Source organism: Ranitomeya variabilis, chromosome 1 (assembly GCF_051348905.1).
Source record: "Ranitomeya variabilis isolate aRanVar5 chromosome 1, aRanVar5.hap1, whole genome shotgun sequence".
In the NCBI taxonomy this organism is placed as follows: Eukaryota; Metazoa; Chordata; class Amphibia; order Anura; family Dendrobatidae; genus Ranitomeya; species Ranitomeya variabilis.
Genome location: NC_135232.1, coordinates 527,337,564 through 527,348,193, shown reverse-complemented (window position 1 = coordinate 527,348,193; position 10,630 = coordinate 527,337,564).

Genomic DNA, 10,630 nt, shown 5'->3' with positions numbered 1-10,630 from the left:
GCCAATCTTAATTAACTGTATAATAATAGTTGGGCATAGGGAATTGGGGGTCATTTGGCAAAAGTTGTGGGGGGAGTAGGGCTGGCTCAAGTTTTTCGTGGGCCCAGGAAATGCGGACTACGTCACGGCGGTGTTGCAGGGAAAGGTAAGTATTTAAACGTTGCAAGTGCTGTGATCCTGAGCAAGCAGGGGGGGGCCCACTCGTTCGCATTGGCACTGGCACAGGGCCCCTCAAAGTACGGCGGTGTGTTTGCATGGCGGGGGCGCCTCCCACCAGCAGCGACACTTTTGCGTACTCTGAGGGGCCCTGTGCCAGTGACGTCGCCAACGAGTATGCCCCCCCACCTGATGAAGGAACCTGCACTTTCATCTGCACCTTCCTCTTTGTCCCTGTGTAAGGTGGTATAACATGCGGGAAGGGGAACCTTACTTTCAGCAGGGTCAGATTCTGGCTGTGTAGAGTACAAGGGGAATGTAGTGGTCTAGGTCAATGTACCAGCAGACTCATTTAGCAGTGGCTGGGCAATGGGCAGGATGAGGAGGAAACAGATATAGGGCCAAAGAATAAAGTAGGCTAAATGCAGTTCAAAATTGGTAACAGGACTAAACAGGCGGCATTGCTTTGTTCAGTGGAGTAGCAAACCCAAGAGCAGCAGACACTGTTTCAAGGGCCTAACCACACTAGTAGGCCAAATGCAGTTTAATATCTGATAGTATAGGGCGAAAGCCAGAATGTGGAAGCTCAGCTTTGTTCAGTTGAGGACAACACCAGGCAGGGGCACACAGACAGACACCTTTAGTAGGCCGGAAAAGCCTATTGCATTTTTTAAAATGGTAATTTGGAGCAGAAGGTTGAAGCTCAGCTTTATTTAGTTGAGGGCAACACCAGGCAGGGGCACACAGACAGACACCTTTAGTAGGCCGGAAAAGCCTATTGCATTTTTTAAAATGGTAATTTGGAGCAGAAGGTTGAAGCTCAGCTTTATTTAGTTGAGGGCAACACCAGGGAGGGGCAGAAGCCGTTAGTAGGCCCTAACCACCATTTTGTTTTTTACAAACCACTTAATGAGAGCCGGAAGGTTGAAGCTCAGCTTTATTTAGTTGAGGACAACACCAGGCAGGGGCACACAGACAGACACCTTTAGTAGGCCGGAAAAGCCTATTGCATTTTTTAAAATGGTAATTTGGAGCAGAAGGTTGAAGCTCAGCTTTATTTAGTTGAGGGCAACACCAGGCAGGGGCACACAGACAGACACCTTTAGTAGGCCGGAAAAGCCTATTGCATTTTTTAAAATGGTAATTTGGAGCAGAAGGTTGAAGCTCAGCTTTATTTAGTTGAGGGCAACACCAGGGAGGGGCAGAAGCCATTAGTAGGCCCTAACCACCATTTTGTTTTTTACAAACCACTTAATGAGAGCCGGAAGGTTGAAGCTCAGCTTTATTCAGTTGAGGACAACACCAGGCAGGGGCATAAGCCGTTAGTAGGCCCTAACCAAAGTTGAAGGCCAAATGCAGTTTAATTTCTGATACTATAGGCCGAAAGCCAGAAGGTGGAAGCTCCGATTTAGACAGTGGAGGACAATTTGAATTAGGGACTGCAGACAGACTTAGTAGGCTGTCCCCTGTGGACCATGCATCCAACACATTAACCCATTGCGCCGTAATGGACACGTAATCTTCCGTGGCCATGCCTACAGGTCCATGCGTCTGTTGTCAGGTGCACCTTTGTACTCACAGATTGCCAGAGTGCATGGACAATGCGGTATTCTACATGCTGGTGGAGGGTTGGGATGGCTTTTCTCGCAAAAGAAGTGTCGACTGGTTAGCTTGTAGCGTGGTACAGCGTAGTCCATCATGGCCTTATTAATAGTAAATAAAATATATAACTAGGCTCTATGAACTTTTAAATAGGTTCCAGGGGTACACGGGCAGCATTGGTGTGGTCAGTGGAGGAGTATTGCAAGTAGGGGCCGCAGACAGGCTATCAAAGGCCTAAAATAACAAACAGTAGGCAGTCATGGCAGTTTTACATCGGTTACATGGATACACAGGCAGGCAGCATTGTGGTCAGTGGAGGAGTATTGCAAGTAGGGGCCGCAGACAGGCTATCAAAGGCCTAAAATAACAAACAGTAGGCAGTCATGGCAGTTTTACATCGGTTACATGGATACACAGGCAGGCACTCCAGGCAGCATTGTGGTCAGTGGAGGAGTATTGCAAGTAGGGGCCGCAGACAGGCTATCAAAGGCCTAAAATAACAAACAGTAGGCAGTCATGGCAGTTTTACATCGGTTACATGGATACACAGGCAGGCAGCATTGTGGTCAGTGGAGGAGTATTGCAAGTAGGGGCCGCAGACAGGCTATCAAAGGCCTAAAATAACAAACAATAGGCTCATGGCAGTTTTACAGCGGTTACATGGATACACAGGCAGCTTGGTGGTGAGTGGAGGAGTATTGTAAGTAGGGGCCGCAGACAGGCTATCAAAGGCCTAAAATAACAAACAATAGGCTCATGGCAGTTTTACAGCGGTTACATGGATACACAGGCAGCTTGGTGGTGAGTGGAGGAGTATTGCAAGTAGGGGCCGCAGACAGGCTATCAAAGGCCTAAAATAACAAACAGTAGGCAGTCATGGCAGTTTTACATCGGTTACATGGATACACAGGCAGGCACTCCAGGCAGCATTGTGGTCAGTGGAGGAGTATTGCAAGTAGGGGCCGCAGACAGGCTATCAAAGGCCTAAAATAACAAACAGTAGGCAGTCATGGCAGTTTTACATCGGTTACATGGATACACAGGCAGGCAGAATTGTGGTCAGTGGAGGAGTATTGCAAGTAGGGGCCGCAGACAGGCTATCAAAGGCCTAAAATAACAAACAGTAGGCAGTCATGGCAGTTTTACATCGGTTACATGGATACACAGGCAGGCAGCATTGTGGTCAGTGGAGGAGTATTGCAAGTAGGGGCCGCAGACAGGCTATCAAAGGCCTAAAATAACAAACAGTAGGCAGTCATGGCAGTTTTACATCGGTTACATGGATACACAGGCAGGCAGCATTGTGGTCAGTGGAGGAGTATTGCAAGTAGGGGCCGCAGACAGGCTATCAAAGGCCTAAAATAACAAACAGTAGGCAGTCATGGCAGTTTTACATCGGTTACATGGATACACAGGCAGGCACTCCAGGCAGCATTGTGGTCAGTGGAGGAGTATTGCAAGTAGGGGCCGCAGACAGGCTATCAAAGGCCTAAAATAACAAACAGTAGGCAGTCATGGCAGTTTTACATCGGTTACATGGATACACAGGCAGGCAGCATTGTGGTCAGTGGAGGAGTATTGCAAGTAGGGGCCGCAGACAGGCTATCAAAGGCCTAAAATAACAAACAGTAGGCAGTCATGGCAGTTTTACATCGGTTACATGGATACACAGGCAGGCAGCATTGTGGTCAGTGGAGGAGTATTGCAAGTAGGGGCCGCAGACAGGCTATCAAAGGCCTAAAATAACAAACAGTAGGCAGTCATGGCAGTTTTACATCGGTTACATGGATACACAGGCAGGCAGCATTGTGGTCAGTGGAGGAGTATTGCAAGTAGGGGCCGCAGACAGGCTATCAAAGGCCTAAAATAACAAACAATAGGCTCATGGCAGTTTTACAGCGGTTACATGGATACACAGGCAGCTTGGTGGTGAGTGGAGGAGTAGTGCAAGGAGTGTCTGTCCCAGTACTCCCAAAATATAAATAGATGTTAATGTCTCGCAAAACAACCAAAACAAAAAAAAAGGTGGCATACTTAGGTACAGGGGTGGGCTCATCTACTGAGTTTCTGACATAGTAATTTGGCAGTAACTATTTAATGGTGCCAATATAGGACACAGACACAGACTACTTTAAGTTGCATCATAGATGTCTACAAATTTGTATTGTCAGTGCCAGACATTGAATGATGTCAGCGAATAGACTAAAGATTGGTGGAGCTGTGCGACATAATTTTGCACGGGGTAGAGCACATTTTGAGCTGGGGTAGGGGGGAACTCTCTTGAGGCCGGCGGGACCGCCCCAGGGCCCCTCATGTTACAACGGTGTGTCTGACGTTGGGTGCGCACCACCACCGCCAGAGACACTACATTGTACTATGAGGGACCCAGTAGCAATGCCGTCAACCAAAAGCGAGCACACCCTCCTCTTCACACACACCACAGTCTCACGGGTGCTTGCGCCAAGTCGCGATACCACGGCCCCGTGTGGGGAGTTTGGCCATTTAGGGAGGTGTAAACATGTCGTATGCTGTACAATCAGCTGCAGCAAATTAGACATTAGAAAAGTAATTCACAGGCAAGAGCTTTTCATAGGAAAGCTAGGTGTCGGCCGGGCAAGGTGGGGCAAAAGATTTTGAAATCCAGTTGTGGTTCATTTTAATGAATGTTAGATCGTCAACATTTTGGGTAGCCAGACGAGTCCTTTTTTCGGTTAATATTGAACCTGCAGCACTGAATACTCTTTCTGATAGGACACTTGCTGCCGGGCAAGCAAGCTCCTGCAATGCATATTCTGCCAATTCTGGCCAGGTGTCTAATTTGGAGGCCCAGTAATCAAATGGGAATGACGGTTGAGGGAGAACATCGATAAGGGATGAAAAATAGTTAGTAACCATACTGGACAAATGTTGTCTCCTGTCACTTTCAATTGATGCAGCAGTACCTGTCCTGTCTGCGGTCATAGCAAAATCACTCCACAACCTGGTCAGAAAACCCCTCTGTCCAACGCCACTTCTGATGTGTGCACCCCTAACACTCCTAGTCTGCTGCCCCCTGGAGCTCGTGTGAGAACGATCACGTGCGCTGTGTGCTGGGAATGCCTGAAGCAAACGGTCAACAAGAGTTGATTGTTTGGTTGCTAATATTAGTTCCAAGTTCTCATGTGGCATAATATTTTGCAATTTGCCTTTATAGCGTGGATCAAGGAGGCAGGCCAACCAGTAATCGTCATCGTTCATCATTTTCGTAATGCGTGTGTCCCTTTTTAGGATACGTAAGGCATAATCCGCCATGTGGGCCAAAGTTCCAGTTGTCAAATCTCCAGTTGTGATTGGTTGAGGGGCAGTTGCAGGCAAATCTACGTCACTTGTGTCCCTCAAAAAACCAGAACCCGGCCGTGACACGCAACCAATTTCCTGTGCCCCCGGGAAAGGTTCGGCATTAAAAATATACTCATCCCCATCATCCTCCTCGTCCTCCACCTCCTCTTCGCCCGCTACCTCGTCCTGTACACTGCCCTGACCAGACAATGGCTGACTGTCATCAAGGCTTTCCTCTTCCTCTGGTGCAGACGCCTGCTCCTTTATGTGCGTCAAACTTTGCATCAGCAGACGCATTAGGGGGATGCTCATGCTTATTACGGCGTTGTCTGCACTAACCAGCCGTGTGCATTCCTCAAAACACTGAAGGACTTGACACATGTCTTGTATCTTAGACCACTGCACACCTGACAACTCCATGTCTGCCATCCTACTGCCTGCCCGTGTATCCTCCCACAAATAAATAACAGCACGCCTCTGTTCGCACAGTCTCTGAAGCATGTGCAGTGTTGAGTTCCACCTTGTTGCAACGTCTATGATTAGGCGATGCTGGGGAAGGTTCAAAGACCGCTGATAGGTCTGCATACGGCTGGCGTGTACAGGCGAACGTCGGATATGTGAGCAAAGTGCACGCACTTTGAGGAGCAGGTCGGAGAACCCAGGATAAGTTTTCAATAAGCACTGCACCACCAGGTTTAAGGTGTGAGCCAGGCAAGGAATGTGTTTCAGTTGGGAAAGGGAGATGGCAGCCATGAAATTCCTTCCGTTATCACTCACTACCTTGCCTGCCTCAAGATCTACTGTGCCCAGCCACGACTGCGTTTCTTGTTGCAAGAACTCGGACAGAACTTCCGCGGTGTGTCTGTTGTCGCCCAAACACTTCATAGCCAATACAGCCTGCTGACGCTTGGCAGTAGCTGGCCCATAATGGGACAACTGGTGTGCAACAGTGTCATCTGCCGATGGAGTGGTTGGCAGACTGCGTTCTGTGGAAGAGCTGTAGCTTCTGCAGGAGGACGAGGAGGAGGAGGAGGAGGGGGTGCGAACGCCTACAGCCAACTGTTTCCTAGACCGTGGGCTAGGCACAACTGTCCCTAAATTGATGTCGCCTGTGGACCCTGCATCCACCACATTCACCCAGTGTGCCGTGATGGACACATAACGTCCCTGGCCATGCCTACTGGTCCATGCATCTGTAGTCAGGTGCACCTTTGTACTCACAGATTGCCTGAGTGCATGGACGATGCGCTGTTTAACATGCTGGTGCAGGGCTGGGATGGCTTTTCTGGAAAAAAAGTGTCGACTGGGTAGCTCGTATCGTGGTTCAGCGTACTCCATCAGGGCTTTGAAAACTTCGCTTTCAACTAACCGGTAGGGCATCATCTCTAACGAGATTAGTCTAGCTATGTGGGCGTTAAAACCCTGTGTACGCGGATGCGAGGATAAGTACTTCCTTTTTCTAACCAGAGTCTCATGTAGGGTGAGCTGGACTGGAGAGCTGGAGATCGTGGAACTTTCGGGTGTGCCGGTGTACATGGCAGACTGAGAGACGGTTGGAGACGGTATTGTTTCCGCCGGTGCCCTAGATGCAATATTTCCTCCTACAAAACTGGTGATTCCCTGACCCTGACTGCTTTTGGCTGGCAAAGAAACCTGCACAGATACTGCCGGTGGTGCGGAAAATGGTGGCCTTACAGTGACGGAAGGGATGTTGCGTTGCTGACTAGCTTCATTGGCCGAGGGTGCTACAACCTTAAGGGACGTTTGGTAGTTAGTCCAGGCTTGAAAATGCATGGTGGTTAAGTGTCTATGCATGCAACTAGTATTTAGACTTTTCAGATTCTGACCTCTGCTTAAGCTAGTTGAACATTTTTGACAGATGACTTTGCGCTGATCAGTTGGATGTTGTTTAAAAAAATGCCAGACTGCACTCTTCCTAGACTCGGATCCCTTTTCAGGGATTGCAGACTGAGCTTTAACCGGATGGCCACGCTGTCCTCCAACAGGTTTTGGCTTTGACACGCGTTTTGGGCCAGATACGGGCCCGGCAGATGGAACCTGTTGCGATGTTGATGCCTGCTGCGGCCCCTCCTCCACCTCCGCTTCTGAACTACTGCCGCCTGCACCCTGTTCCCCCAATGGCTGCCAATCGGGGTCAATAACTGGGTCATCTATTACCTCCTCTTCGAGCTCGTGTGCAACTTCGTCTGTGTCACTGTGTCGGTCGGTGGTATAGCGTTCGTGGCGGGGCAACATAGTCTCATCAGGGTCTGATTGTGGATCTGTACCCTGAGAGGGCAATGTGGTGGTCTGAGTCAAAGGAGCAGCATAGTACTCTGGCTGTGGCTGTGCATCAGTGCACTCCATGTCAGAATCTACTTGTAATGGGCATGGCCTGTTAAATGTTTCACTTTCTAAGCCAGGGACGGTATGTGTAAAGAGCTCCATGGAGTGACCCGTTGTGTCGCCTGCTGCATCCTTCTCTCTTGTTGCAGTTTTTGCTGAGGAGGACAAGGAAGCGACTTGTCCCTGACCGTGAACATCCACAAGCGACGCGCTGCTTTTACATTTACCAGTTTCTGAAGAGGAGGCAAAAGAGCTAGAGGCTGAGTCTGCAATGTAAGCCAAAACTTGCTGTTGCTGCTCCGCCTTTAAAAGCGGTTTTCCTACTCCCAGAAAAGAGAGCGTTCGAGGCCTTGTGTAGCCTGACGACGAAACTGGCTCCACAGCTCCAGACTTAGGTGGAATATTTTTATCCCCACGACCACCTGATGCTCCACTACCACTACCATCATTACCAGCTGACAATGAACGCCCACGACGACCTCTTGCACCAGACTTCCTCATTGTTTTAAAATCTTAACCAAAGTAACTTTATTTGTTGCTGTCAAACAACTTACACGGTGAGCTATAACTTCAGTATGATTTCTATATCCCTTAACAGGTTGGTGAGACCACAAAGAAAATCAGGCACAATGTTACACACTCTGTTTTCTGTGGCACCAAATCACAGAGATGACACACACGCAGGACTGTCACTCAAGCACTATTGTCAATATTAATCTCCCACCTAATTAATTTTTTTTTTTTCCTCAGGGAGACTTTAGAAACCCAAGAATATTTAAAAAAAAAAAAAAAAAAAAAGCCTTTCTATGGCCCACTGAATGAGAGATGGCATGCACAGGAGTGGCACACAAGCCCTGACAGAGGCCAATATTTTTCTCCCACTGACTGATGTAGTGTTTTTGTGTAGAGGTAGATTTTAAAACACAAATGAAGGAAAAAAAATTTAAAGGCTTTCTATGGCCCACAATTAGAGAGAGAGGTGGCACACCCAGGAGTCAAGACTGGCACACAAGCTGAAAGGGCAATATTACTCTCCCACTGTTTTTTTAACTTTTTTTTTTTATTTTCAGGGAGACTTTAGAAACCAAATAATATTAAAAAAACAAAAAAAATAAATAGCCTTTCTATGGCCCACTGAATGAGAGAGAAAGGTGGCACACCCAGGAGTCAAGACTGGCGCACAAGCTGAAAGGGCAATATTACTCTCCCACTGTTTTTTTAACTTTTTTTTTTTATTTTCAGGGAGACTTTAGAAACCAAATAATATTAAAAAAACAAAAAAAATAAATAGCCTTTCTATGGCCCACTGAATGAGAGAGAAAGGTGGCACACCCAGGAGTCAAGACTGGCGCACAAGCTGAAAGGGCAATATTACTCTCCCACTGTTTTTTTAACTTTTTTTTTTTTATTTTCAGGGAGACTTTAGAAACCAAATAATATTAAAAAAACAAAAAAAATAAATAGCCTTTCTATGGCCCACTGAATGAGAGAGAAAGGTGGCACACCCAGGAGTCAAGACTGGCGCACAAGCTGAAAGGGCAATATTACTCTCCCACTGTTTTTTTAACTTTTTTTTTTTTTTTTCAGGGAGACTTTAGAAACCAAATAATATTAAAAAAAAAACAAAAAATAAATAGCCTTTCTATGGCCCACTGAATGAGAGAGAAAGGTGGCACACCCAGGAGTCAAGACTGGCGCACAAGCTGAAAGGGCAATATTACTCTCCCACTGTTTTTTTAACTTTTTTTTTTTATTTTCAGGGAGACTTTAGAAACCAAATAATATTAAAAAAACCAAAAAAATAAATAGCCTTTCTATGGCCCACTGAATGAGAGAGAAAGGTGGCACACGCAGGAGTCAAGACTGGCGCACAAGCTGAAAGGGCAATATTACTCTCCCACTGTTTTTTTAACTTTTTTTTTTTTTTTTCAGGGAGACTTTAGAAACCAAATAATATTAAAAAAAACAAAAAAATAAATAGCCTTTCTATGGCCTACTGAATGAGAGAGAGAGGTGGCACACCCAGGAGTCAAGACTGGCACACAAGCTGAAAGGGCAATATTACTCTCCCACTGTTTTTTTATGTATTTTTTGTTTTTTAAGGGAGACTTTAGAAACCCAATAATATTTAAAAAAAAAAAAAAAATAGGCTTTCTATGGCCCACTGAATGAGAGGGAGAGAGGTGGCACACCCAGGAGTCAAGACTGGCACACAAGCTGAAAGGGCAATATTACTCTCCCACTGTTTTTTTAGGTTTTTTTTTTTTTTTTCAGGGAGACTTTAGAAACCAAATAATATAAAAAAAAAAAATAAATAAATAGGCTTTCTATAGCCCACTGAATGAGAGATAGCACACACAGCAGTGGCACACAAGCCCTGACTGAGGCCAATATTTTTCTCCCACTGATTGATGTAGTGTTTTTGTGTTGAGGTAGAATTTAGAACACAAATCACGGAAAAAATAAATAGGCTTTCTATGGCCCACTCAGTGAGAGATGGCACACACAGGGATGGCACTGTAGCAGAAATGCCAATCTTAATCTCCCACAAAAAAAACAAAAACAAAAAAAAAACTGTCCTACAATTACTATCTCCCTGCAGTAATCTAAGCCAGGTATGGCAGGCAGCAATAGGAGTGGACTGATGCACAAATTAAATAAAAAGTGTGGACAAACAGAAAAGATAGCTGTGCAGAAAGGAACAAGAGGATATGTGCTTTGAAAAAAGCAGTTGGTTTCCACAGTGGCGTACACACAGCAATACAGCTATCACAGAGCCTTCTAGGGCAGCCCAATGAGCTACAGCGCTGAGGGAAAAAAAAAAAAAAAATAGCTTCCACAGTCCCTGCACACCGAAGGTGGTGTTGGACAGTGGAAATCGCTGCAGCACAAGCGGTTTGGTGGTTAGTGGACCCTGCCTAACGCTCTCCCTGCTTCTGACGAAGCGGCAGCAACCTGTCCCTAAGCTCAGATCAGCAGCAGTAAGATGGCGGTCGGCGGGAACGCCCCTGTGACGCCGCAGACAGCAAGCCAATCACTGCAATGCCCTTCTCTAAGATGGTGGGGACCAGGACCTATGTCATCACGCTGCCCACACTCTGCGTTCACCTTCATTGGCTGAGAAATGGCGCTTTTCGCGTCATTGAAACGCGACTTTGGCGCGAAAGTCGCGTACCGCATGGCCGACAAGCACAGGGGTCGGATCGGG